Source organism: Siphateles boraxobius, unplaced genomic scaffold, assembly GCF_051911475.1.
Source record: "Siphateles boraxobius isolate OS27281-9 unplaced genomic scaffold, OSU_SipBor_1 18, whole genome shotgun sequence".
NCBI classification, from domain to species: Eukaryota; Metazoa; Chordata; class Actinopteri; order Cypriniformes; family Leuciscidae; genus Siphateles; species Siphateles boraxobius.
In genome coordinates this window covers 12,929,125-12,942,622 of record NW_027508788.1, presented here as the reverse complement: position 1 = coordinate 12,942,622, position 13,498 = coordinate 12,929,125, and the positions used below count along the sequence as shown (strand labels likewise).

The window sequence follows — 13,498 nt, the reverse complement described above, 5'->3', positions numbered from 1 at the left end:
ATCTATATATAAAATATTTATATTTATATATAATATAAATTATATATAAATATATACAGTATATACATGAAATATTTCTTAAATATATACATGCATGTGTGTGTATTTATATATATATATACACAAAATAATTATACACAGTGCACACACATATATTATGTAAATAAATTATATTTTGGATGCGATTAATCGCGATTAAGCTTTTCACAGCCCTTATTAAAAGTTTAATCAATATGAAAAAAATGCATCTTTTGAATATTTTAGTAAAGTATTTGTTCATTGATGTTGTTTATTTATTTATTACGTTGTATGTTTTCCTATTTTATGTTAATCATTTTGCATATTGTTTGGCCTATGCAGGTCATGGTAATATTAATACAGTTGAATTGATATTTAAAGCCGTGTCTTATTCACATTTGTAAAATAAACGTGTTTCCTGCAGGAGGCATTAAGCAATCAATGCTGTAATTCATGTCAGAAGAAGCTGTAGCTAAAAATAGCTTCTTTCAACTGTTAGTTCAAGGAATGTTTTCCTATTTACTCAAGTCATATTTCCTCAATGATTGCGTAAATAGGCGGAGCCAAAGATTAAGTATAAGAGCAGCGCAGAGTTCACTCATGCTTTTTGTTTTATTATCCCTCTTTCTCTCTCGATGAGTTTGTTCTGTTTTCTCTGAGCTCTTGTTCGGTTCTCGTCATACATCAGATGTAGTTACAGGATTCTCTCTCTCTCTCACACACACACACACACACACACACACACACAGAGCTAATGTGGATATTTCTGCTCCTCGTCGGTTCATTTTTACAATCATCAGAAGTCGAATGAAACAAGTCTATGCATTTCGTAAAGCTGAGTTTAAAATATGGGATTGCTTAAATATTGCGGTTGAAGTGAAAGTCACATGACAATCATTGCGCTGGACTCACTGTGGTGATGTGAGACGGATCACATCTGGAGTATCAGACCCTGCAGAAGAGATAAAGGTCTTAAATGAGAGATGGAAAGCAGAAAGAAGGACTCAAAAATCAATGAATCATGGGAGAAAAGCATACTGAAGATTATTCGCAGAGACAGCATGCAGCAAAAACCAAACAGTGAGTATTTTATCTGCAATTGTGTTTTGTTCTTAAAACGTTTGCCTTATTACAGATAGGGAAGGCTGGGGCAAGTTGTAACGATTTTTATTTAAGTGAATATTCCTCCAGGAAATGCATTTTTTAAACACAGCTTAAAGTCTGAAGATTACTTAAGATTAAACAGATTTGTACAGCACACTGTAACATATAATGTAGATAACTTTTAAAATGTGTGACAACTTGCCCTAATTACACTCAACCCTTATTAACTATTGTTTAAATGTGTGTATTTTGCTGTTCATTTTAGTTTGGAGGACTGAAATTCACAAGAATGATCCTAATTTAAATCATTTTCATATAAAACTACAGCGAAAGCGTGTTCGTCATTGGGCTTTTAATTCAAAACCGGAATTTTATGAAAATTTTTACTGAAATACAGACCATGTGACAACTAGCCCCGTTTTATCCTATACTTCCTATCCTATACTTCTTTTCTTTATAGAGTTTATAAATCTTTTTTTTATTATTATTCCAGTGTGTCTGGATGCAGCAGGACCTGAAAAGTTTCATTCTGCTGAAACAGAGACTGTCACAGATGAGGTGAGAGATACACAAATCATCTACAGAGAAAGAGAGACAAATGATGTGTGGAACTGAAATCTGAACGAAATGTGTTTTTGGCTTTTAACCAGTAGGAATAACCTAACAACCTAGCAAATGCATAGCAACACCTTAGCAATCACCCAGAACCCCTTTGCAACACCTGCAAGCACCCAACACACCATAGCAACCACCCAAACACCCTGGCAAACGCATAGCAACACCCAAGCTACAATCCATAACACCTTAGCAACACCCTAGCAAATGCATAGTAACATCCTAGCAACCACCCAGAAAATATATCCGCAAAAGTCAAGTCAAGTCACCTTTATTTTTACATTGCTCTATAAAATACAGATAGTTTCAAAGCAGCTTTACAGGGATAAACAGGAAATTAATGATTAAATGATGCAATCAGAATTCAACTCTGTCATTGATCAGCTGAGGTCAATTCATTGCCTGAGTTAATAAATTATAAAATAACTTCAATTCAGCCATAAAGCAGCTTTGTAGAAAACAGTGATGTCATTGTCAAGCTCAGTTCAGTTCTCATCCAACAGTGTTAGTGCAGTCAGATCAATAATATTGCTTAATATTATGTGTATCCAACTATGCAAGCCACAAGCAAGAGTGGCAAGGAAGCCAAACTCCACCGGTGACAGAAATTAACCTAAAAATCAACACCCTAGCAACCACCTATAATACCTTAGCAACTACATAGCACCATCCACAACACCATAGCAACCAGCTAGAACATACTGGCAACTTCATATAGCAACTCCATAGAAATGGCCCAGAAACCCATAGCAACACCCTAGCAACCATCCTGAACGCCCCTAGCAACTGCATAGCAACACCCTAGCCTTAAACCCTTAAAAATTCAAGCTTTCAAAACTAATCCAAACTATCTGTTCTGGCCTTCTCAAGCAAACATAAAGTTTGTATTGAATTGTTTTTGATCTTGTTATAGTGTATTGTTATATTTATTGCTGCCTTTTTTCCCTTTAGATCACTAATATACATTCAACTTGTTTTGAGCTCTTCAGCTCTCATTCAGCAGTCAGTTACGTCACAGTGTGTCTCCATCTGCTGGTGAGAGTCCTGTAACGCAAGAGGACACTTAAGCCTTGAGTGCTTGTTTTAATCCAATGGCAGCAGCGTATCTTACAGTAAATCCATGTAAAACACTGTACAGTATGAAGGTTGTCAGTTTACTGAAATGTGGCATTTTATCTACACTGACATCTGTCAACGTCTCTGTCCTTTTGCTTTTCCGTCATGGAGGATCTTCAGCTGGTTGACCTGAACGTGTAGTTCAGTATGAAAACATTTCACTGGCATTTTGCACCTTATTAACATGTTCTCATCATTTTACATAATTTTAGGGGTTCTGGGGAAAGTTCTTTACAATAAAACTTGTATATTGTTTTATATAAAATAAAAAATCTCTGTGAGGTGTATTACACCTAATGGTTTGTGTCTGTCTTCACTTTGTGTTTCTGTGGTTTTGTATAATTACATTTGAAAAATTAATAAGAACAGAGTTCTGCCGATACAGAGGATCCCGAATACGATTGGTTTTTAGAAAAAAGGTCTGTGGTGAACACAAGCTCAAGATATTTTCTCATTTTATTCTATGCTATAAAATATTTCAATAATACCAACTTGTCAATTGATCAAAGCTTTTACTTGTCTATAAAAAAGCGGTTATTAACAAGTGGGTGTACAGAGGTTGGCAGTGGATATTAAACATCACACCCAACAGGTTAACATCTCAGGTTACGACTAACTGATGTTCCCTGAGAACAGGGAACGAGACACTGCGTCAATGACACTAAGGGGAACGCCGGAGACAGCCCGTGAATCATTAATGTGAATGATTAACGTGCGACCTGGAAGTATATAAGGGTGCTATGCAAATATGACAAATCACCTTATCGTCTGAAGGGACTGTTTGGTAGGCAGGCCCCGAAGCATGGCGAGAAGACGCAGTGTCTTGTTACAGCCGTAGCCTAGAACTTTCCCTTTCGAAAGGGAACTCGCACTGCGTCGATGACGCTAAGGGGATCAGTATAACCATGCCCCCATGCTAAGGGGAGTGCATGCCCATTGGCAGTGACAACTGTCAGAACTAGCAGGATTCAACTGAAATGCCAGAAACACCCACCCCCTCAGGTCAAACTGGGCTGTCAGTGACAGCATTCCCTAAGATCATAGCCCAAGCTATATGCTTCACAGGAAAACCTCCATGAACTCTGTTTAATGAAAAGGCATACCTGGGCCTGCTCAAGGGCCTAAGACCACAACTTCAAATTAGAAGGGGTCCCTTATAGGGAATGTAGCTAGGGAACCCGAAGCAACCCCAGCCAATCACCAATCAGGGGAACATAATCACCCGAAATGCCACCAGGAGGGGCTGACCTGGTGTCACTTACATTGGACACTACAGTCTGGCCAGCTTCCTGTCTGTCCGAAGACAGAGCCTCTGGACACTTGCCTTTAGGTAAGGCATACAACCCGAGGAACGGCGAAGCTGACAGTAAACCACTCGGGCCGGATCTCAGAGAGGGGGTATCCCAGAGAGTATTACTCCACATAGTGCTTACAACCCTTGCCAGCAAGGAGAGTGTCTCTACTCGATCCACGGATCTACCCAGCGCTTATGTTTCAAAGCACTAAGATGGCCTGAAAAGGCCTAAGGACTGATCTAACTGGGAGGCTACGCGAGATACCTATGACCGTCTGACCAGACTCAGGAGGCTGAGTACTCATAGTGACCCTCAGTGAGGGGAGCACAAGGCCTGCCTGGTAGCCAAACCAGGCTGTAGACTAGATATAGAGGTTCCAGGAGGGAACCAGTAGCAAAAAGTTGGGGCGCAAGCTCGTCTTCAGGAGCTGCCTGCTAAGGCCAGCTGAACTGATAGCAAAGTGGCTACAGTTGCCAGAACCGAGTACCACTGGGAAACGCCTTATGGGGAGGCCAGGTGAGACCTGCTACCTTATAACCATAAGACTGGCTACATAGAGCCAAAACTTGGGAATCGCTCTTATTGCCAGTTAATCATTCACGTTAATGATTCACGGGCTGTCGCCGGTCAATGTGATCATCATGATTTGATTGTGATTTCAGACACCTGTCACGCCTGAGGCGTTCCCCTTAGCGTCATCGAAGCAGTGCGAGTTCCCTTTCAAAAGGGAACTACAGTAGATGAGATTAATTGTTATTGATTGATTTTAAAGCACTAATTTACAGCTTAATACACTGTAGGGCTGTTTTATGATTATGATTTTTTTAGTTAATTAGCTGATTGCATCACCTACTGCAAAACCTTTAAACAAAAAACATTTTGCAATAATGACCTTGCAAAAGATGAATCCGGACTAGATTGTAGGGTATCTGGCTAAATCATGGGTCGTTCATCTGAACACATATAAATGCACATTCCTTCTGAAATCACAAAGCTTTTAACCTCTGAACTCATGAAGGCAAATTATGCATTAGGCTCTGGCCAGTCTGCAATAGACGATTCGAGTGACAACTTTATGGCACCCAGATGTCCAACAGACAACAAGACACCGAGCTTCACAGAGATGTGTTATCACCCAACTATCCCCCCTTTCTGGCAAGGAAGAACTCAGGGTGAAGACACACACACACTTTCATCATATAAAGACTTTACCGAAATATATTTGATATGTTTTTATGTGTGTCGGCATGCCCAAGTCAGATGGGAATACATATATTGCTGTTGCAGTTTTAAATTAACTATAACGTGTGTAATTATGTATCAAGCCGTATCTTTGTAATTCCTATGCTTTTTCATGTGTTGTCTGGTACCAATGTAAATCTCGCAGTTTATCCCAGCTGAATCCATATCGTATATTGTGCTGAAATGTATTTTACTATGTTTTATCATCTCTGGAGGAAAATTTAACTCATTTCTGTCACTGTCATAAAACACCTAAATGACCTACGTGACAGGACAAAAGAAATTCTGCCCGCCAAAGTTTCGTTGAATGTCATTGGCCAGCTCCCCACAGAGGTGTGGACTTCAGTTCCTTTAAGAGAACTGACACCCCTGCCTCCGCTCTCTCTTACCCTCTTGTCCTCATTTCATAATGTAACGTCTCACCTCCGGGCGAGCTCTTCTTCTTTCTTTTATTTGTTTCTAGTTTAGTTTGTGTTTTTCAGTCTTAGATAAGTCTTCGTGTTTAATTCCAATCGACGAGGGAAAAGAAAACCCCGTGACATATCTCTTCAGCAAATCCATCTACAAGTGACCTTTAAACGAGCGCGCGCTCGCTTTGAAGGAGAAACACGCGCACGTGACCACGTGACGCACCGGACCGAGAGACACACACACATGCTTCTTCACAAGCCATGCAAAGAGTGCAAGTATCCGTGTTTGATCACGCTTTTAAGATTTGTTGAAGTCTTGTTGTCTCTCAAAGTTCCGTTGTCTATGTGAATTTGCTATTTAGAAAGATCCTCGGGTCTTTCTAAACTACCTCTTGCATAACTGCAACTCTCTACATTTCCTCTCTCTCTCTGTCTCTATGCATTTCTCGTTCATCGATGCCTTATCGTGTTTTGTTGTTTATTATGTTTGTAAATACATATATCCCATGTAACCGAAGTAAATACATAAGTAGTTCTGCCTTTTTAAATTCATAATATTCATTTGATTGATGTACTGCCTCTTTGCTCATTTTCCAAGTCCCTTAGGTGTAAAAGGTCTTAGAAGCTTACAAATTAAAGATACTTTACAGAGTATTCGCTTATAGGGCAGGAAACCCAATTCTTGTGGCCACAGAATTGCTTTTCCTGAAATCCTATAAAGTAGGATGATATTGTGGATCCCCACAAATATTATTCTGACAATTGAGCTAATTAATTTTGCCTGTTTTGTAAGACGTGGTCCGTGTTATTAATTACAATCAACTTGTGGTTAATTGCAAGGATACACATGCATGCATGCAGGTAAAATGACATATCATCCCTTATCGGGAGATTTATTAACATGTAAGACTGAATAATTATTAATTACCAATTATTAATTATGATATACAAATCCCAAGATATTTGGCAAAAACAGAAACTTATCCAGTTCACCTAAAAAAAATATTTAAAAAAGTGTAATGCAGCAAAACAAGTATTTGAAGGTCAGTAAAGTTCAATCATATTATTATAAACCATGTTACAGCAGTTGTGAAAAGAGAAGTGCAATGCCTAATCAAGTGTCACCAGATTCAAACTTCACTACTAATTTTAGCAAATTACCTTCTTAGAATAAATTAGGGCTGCCCCCTAATGGTGCGTTGACACCGGACGCGAATAGAGGGTCTAGCGCGAGTGATTTCAATGTTAAGTCAATAAAAAGACGCGTTACACGCGTAAAAAAATTCCTGCGGTGCGAATGAGGCGTAGAGCGCGGCGCAATAGACGCGAATTCGCCTGCGCGAATGGCGCGAATTGAGCGTCTGGCGCGTTGCGCGCGAATGATTTATTTAGTGCTTTTTGTGCATTCACGTGTTTGACGCGAATTCGCGTCTGCCGCCCGAGTTGAAAAATCTGAACTTCTGCGTCAAATTCGCGCCGCCTAGGCTGGCTCCATTTTTCATCAAATCAAAAATAAATTACAGATTAGGTGGGTGAGGGCGAGGGTGATCCTCGCTCCGATGCGGGACAACAGGTCATCAAACTGGGCGCGGGACAGGCGGAAGTACCGCTGAAAGCGGCCGTCATCCAGGCGAAGCTCCTGGAGCAAATGGTGAAACTCGCCGAACTGGGTTCATCTCCGGAGGGTCTGGTGGACCCAAATACGGCGATGATGATCCCTACGCCGCTGTTCTGCTCTCCAGAGCGGTGACTCTCTCGATAAATTACCCATCAACAACAGACATCTTGTAAAAAGATGGCCGCCAACGGGGTTCGAAACTTTTGAAAGTTTCGCCTTTGACGCGCGTAAATTTCGCTTCAAACTTTTTTTACGCGCATCAGTTTCACTCTTGGCGCGCGAATTAACACAAAGTGGTCAAGCGTCAAACTAGATGCGGTAGACGCGAATTTGACGTGCTATTCGCGTCCGGTGTGAACGCACAGTAATAGTCAAGTAATCGTTAGTCGACCAAAAATTTTATTAGTCAGTTAGTCGAAGAAAAAAAACTTGTGGCAAAGTCATGAGGTCACATTAACGGCGGATCTTTGTGGGAATTACAGTATGTCGGGCAGGAAACGTTCATCGTTTCACCTATCACCCATCAACCTTAAATATGGTTTATCATTTGAAACATGTTAGTAGCAAGCCAGCAACTTTAAATAGCCGCTCGCTCTAACATTAACCTAGATAAATGTGTGCTAGAACTATTATTAGGCACATATCCAAGTGTCTGTGCAGTGTGGAAGCTGAAGTATGAAGGCACCAGCGTGATCACTTGCATTTAACTTAAAATACTCAGTCATTTTTGGTCTTACATCACAAGTAGCCCAATACGTCATTTGAAACTGACAAGTTTTATTTGTGTACACTCACAATTGTCACACACAGTTGAAGGAAGAACAAGAAGATGATGAAGATCAAGTGTCAAAGGGTTTTAATAATCCACTTCGAAGGCAGTCCAAAAAGGCAGGAAAACAAAACACACCCTCTAACATAGAAGGTTAACGGACAAAGAGTGACTGTGAGGGTAAAACTTATAAAACACACTCAAACGAGATGATAATAAAACACAGCTGAAACACAGAACTCATAATGGTAACCAAAGAGACAAACGAATGGCGGGAAAATAGAACAAAGGGAAACAGGAAACTTGTGAAAAACTGAAAGTTTATGATAATGAAACTGAGAATGAGCGTCTGTGACAACAATAACTAAACAATGTGCGTTTGTAAAATAAAGAAACAATTCAGGAAGCTGTTTCTGCTGTCTTGGTCTCTGTAAACTTGAGTGTGTCAAAAATTTTACTGAAACTCAATCTGAACTTTCCTCACAGACATGATAAATACATCTATTGAAGGCTTGAAATGTCTATTTTCAACTGAACCGATTCAAATGGAAAACAAATATTCTAAGATTATGTAATGAAACATACATATAGGGGTATGCACTATTCTGTTGAGATGACGAATCGGCATCGTCAATAATCAATTATCAATAAACTATTAAAATGCTCAGACAGTCTTCTTGCTGTTTTTTCCACAACATTCATAATCATTACTTTAGCCATTACTTTTGATTAGGCTATGTATAGGCAATTGCAAGGTTCATTATTATGATTTGGCTTATTGATATACACGAGCGATTAGTTGAATAATCGAATAAATCGAAATTGAATAATTTGAAATGAACGACGAATAGTCGACTAGAAAAATCTTAAAACGAGGGCAGGCCTAGATTAAATCACTTTAGGGACTGTTCGTTTTTTATTTAAGGGGCCACCGGAGGAGTTTTGAGATTTGTTGTCAAAAAAGACTTGACCCTCCCTTAGCCAGCAATAAATTTTTCTATGACCCTCCAAAATGATTGTGAAAAAATGCATGACCCTCCCCGATAATTTATTGATTTCTGTACTGGTTTGCGCTTGGTAAAGATGTTCAGAAGCCATTGTTTGTTTACAACTATGACAAACCTCTGCATATGTTACATTACACTCCACGTTTATGGTGGCCAATTCAGTAGATTATAATACTCACATTGTTGTGGAAACACAATAAGCAACACTTCCTGCATACTACTCATCTAACGTTTGTATTCACATGAAATATAACAACATTGAGACCATTCAACAAAGCACAGTGGGTATAACAAATTCATCACATTTGCTCAGTCATTGTATATTTTAGCATAGGTATTACCTTTAAAAGCTGCCGAAGCTGAACATTATCCAAAACTCCATTTGGAGACACGAGCGTCAATTTGGGAGTTTGCATAACGTTTACTCATTCCTTCTCATGTCGTTTGCACAATTTCAAATCACCGGGACCGAAAGGATATTTGAAGAGTTGCGTACGTATTGCCGCCAGAAATCACATTCGCGCTTTGCTGCTAGTGCCCAGTGCCATGCCCTCTCAATAGTTTTCAAACTTTTTCTAGAGCGACCACTGATTGATTGTACGGGGGTCATGTGACACGTGGAGTATTTATTTTGCATGTATTTGAAAGATTTTTCAGTGTAATTCTATTGAAAGTTAATATCATCAATAATATTCATATTAAAACGGATTTAAAAACAGTTTTAAAAAATCACTGGCAAACCTTTTTTTTTAATTCTCGCGACTCACCCGAGGGTCGCGCGCAGTGTCACCACTCGAAACCCACAGCGCGAGGCTCAGGCAATTACTTTACTCCCCATACCGTTCAAGAAAAAAAGGAAATGAAGGATAAACGTGGTGTGCAGAGGGGTAGGTGCCTGAAGTGTGAAGAATGCGAGGATTACGACCTGCCAGCACAGGGCAATGCCTGCAGCTACTGTGGATGCACACCAGTACACCACCTTCAAGTCCCAGAGGCCGAGTTGGGTCAGAAATTTGAAAGTTGCCAGAAATTCGACCAGGTATTTGTCTACATTTGACATGGTTTATGTTCCTAGAGTTTCTGCTGTTGGTTTGAAGCTTTAAAAGAATTGTTGCTAGGCAACGTGAAACCTTTGAGCTAGTCAGCTACATTCCAGCTTCAAAAACAAAACGTATTGGTTACAAAATATATAATAAAGAAGAATGGCAGACATTTAGGCCAAAGTGGGCGAAGATAAAAATCCAAAATATTTAAAATTATATTTTATCTTTGTTATTAAAAATAAGAAAAAAGATACACAACATATAAACTGCTTAAACAACTATAAACAAACTGCTTTATTATTTTTTTCCAGCTATAGGAGATGTATAACAGTAGCATTCAAGAAAGAAATGTATGAACAATATAAAAATAAAACGCTATAACGTTATACACTTCACTGAAGTTATGTTTTTGTGCTTCCAGCTAGCGGTCCGTACTTTCGTCCTCAGAATGTTGTGATCCATTTTGAAATAAAGCGCGTTCACAAGAGCCTACTGTGATTGTTGGAGTGGGGTCAGGTGTTAGGCATTTATGGGTTGGGGGATGGTGCGATTTTTGCTGGGTCAGACCCATCTGCTAGCGATGGAGAGGGGGGACTGAGGGAGCTACATGGAGCTACATTGAAAATATGCACCGAAAAAGCCACTTTAAAATTTAGATGTTTTCATAAATACAAAAGTTGAGTGACCCTCCCCCTAGACTAAAAAAAAGTTGGATGACCCTCCCCTCACCAAAGAAAAAAACGACATGACCCTCCCCTATTTTCCTCCGGTGGCCCCTTCCATAAATACCGAAAGGTCCTTTATTGAAACTATTTGAATGTCAAATTATTTGTAAATACAATATTTGTAAATCATGGATGTGAAAGTGAATTTTGCTCACTTAGAAAACCTCCGCCAATGCTTTTTTTCATGAGATCGTAGACTAGATGACCGAGTGAAACTCTTTCCACACGAAGAGCACTTGTAAGGTTTCTCTCCAGTATGAACTCTCTGGTGTGTTTTTAAGGGGCTGGATGTAATGAAGCTCTTTCCACAGTCAGAGCACATATAAGGTTTCACACCAGTATGAATAAGCTCACTTTTAAATGTTGCAGTCGTGAAAAACTGTTTCCACAAAAAGAACAAAAGTGAGGCTTCACAGCAGCATGAACTTTAAAGTGTTTTCTTAAGTTTGATGAAGAAACAAATGTTTTATTACACTGATCACAGCTGAATGATCTCACAACAGAGTGAGAGCTCAGATGATCTCTGAGATTGCTTTTCTGAGTGAAACTCTTTCCACACTGAGAGCATGCGAATGGTTTTTCTCCAGTGTGAATTCTCATGTGTCTGTTAAGATTTCCTTTGTGAATGAAACTCTTTCCACACTCAGAGCAGGTGAAAGATCCTTTGACTCCAGATTTTCCAGCTTGTTTTTGTGTGAAATTCTCTTCAGTCTTTGAAACAACTGCATTTCCATCTTAATTTTTGAAATGATGAGGTTTTGGAAACAGATGTTGATTGTCTTCATTTTTATACATCAGTTTTTCATTTGTGAAATAATGGTGTTTGCCTTCATTCACTTCCATCCGGTCTGAAATCAACATATTAAATTCAACTTAGAAAAGGACAAACGAGAAACAAAGAAATAAAGTTCATTCTTAATTTAGCATAAATCTAGTTGACTTCTGAGTCTACTAGTATCTAGTTTTAGATGTAAAGTTTACATTTACATTTTACATTTAGCTGACGCTTTTATTCAAAGCGACTTACAATTGCTATATTTCAGAGGTCGCACGCCTCTGGAGCAACTAGGGGTTAAGTGTCTTGCTCAGGGACACATTGGTGTCTCATAGTGGATTCGAACCCGGGTCTCTCACACCAAAGTTATATTTCAGTTTTCATCTTAATGTTCCTCATCAGTCATTAAAGAGAATGAAGGAAAACACCAACCTATTTGTTCCTCTGTATCTTCATCTTTTATTCTGCAGGGTTCTTCCTTAATCTCCATCTTTACAATAGTATGTCAGTAGTTTCTCCTGGAGTAATTCCTCCTGCTTGCTTCTTCTTCTCCTGTGGGAAGATGGGAATATTCCCAGCATTTAAACTCTCATGATCGGCTGTGGGAGCTTCACTGACTGAAGGAGTGAATTGTGGTCGTTGTTGCTCATTTAGCAGATGATCATCACACTTACAATCACTCACAATTATTCAGGTGCAAATGTTCGCTCAAGCAGTCATTTAAAAACTATTCATGATTTAAGTTTTAACTTCAAATTCCAACTCACCTGGCTGATTTTTGAGTTGCTCTATCTTGAGTTATAGTTTGTCATAGATTGATTAAAATCCATCGTGAGCTAAGATGATCTTAAAGTCCACAGATGGTCACGTTCTCTAAAATCCACACTTGCTTCACATTGCTAGCATGTAACTTAGTTTAAGTTTACTTCATTTACTTTTTTACTTACTCATTTACTTACTTCATATTTGCTTCATGTTCTTGTAACACTACTGTTAAAGACTCCAGCAATTGATAGTGAGTTGGCTGGATTCTCTCGGGTATTTCTACAGAAACTATCATTTGTGTCATTGTGCCTCCAAATATATAGCCTAAACTATACACAAAGGGAACAAATTATTTGTGTGTTACCCTTGATTAAATAAAATGCTACTTCACTGTTTGTTATTGTTATAGAATGACAACTGAACAAGCTAATCAATGTCTTCAGGATTACTAAGGCTATAGGCCGGTGAGGTTTTTTTCAGTGTTGGAGCCAAACTCTGCTGGACAGCAGCTCTCTAGGACCGAACTTGCCTACCCCTGCACTAGGTGAATGAAAACATCCTGCAAAGTTTTAAATCTGAAAGTGCACCGTATATAAAGTTATTGTCTTTCAAAAGTAAGAGTCGACTCAGAGTCAATGAAATGAATCGTTTTTCAAACGAGTCATAAACTGTTTCGTCGTGACGTCAAGACGAAACATTATTGCCTGCCCACTTATTGAACACGCAGACACCAGGGAAAACTTTGAACCTCAAACTGGCAGCTGATTCCTGTGGATACTGGATAGCATCATGTCGAGAAGATGCTGTGCTCTACAATGTGAAAGGTAGGCTAAAGCCAGGTTTTTTTCCACTGCCCAAGGACGAGCATGTGAAGATCAGTGGTTAAAATAAATCTTTACCACGATGTCACAGCAGTATATTCCTAAACTTTTGCTGTATTCCCTTTATTTTACTGATTACTGCTTCTCAAATCTCATAGTTTAATGCAGGATTCGC

At 39.1% G+C, this 13,498-nt stretch overlaps 1 pseudogene across 1 annotated transcript; it reads right to left on the bottom strand.

Annotated features, from left to right (window-relative positions):
* Positions 1 to 817: 817 nt before the first annotated feature.
* Positions 818 to 12,227, bottom strand: LOC143740667 (uncharacterized; annotated as a pseudogene). The gene is made up of 3 exons (XR_013204865.1): positions 12,170 to 12,227; positions 11,118 to 11,696; positions 818 to 970 (listed from the first exon to the last, which is right to left on the bottom strand). The product of XR_013204865.1 is annotated as an uncharacterized LOC143740667 (transcript).
* Positions 12,228 to 13,498: the final 1,271 nt, after the last annotated feature.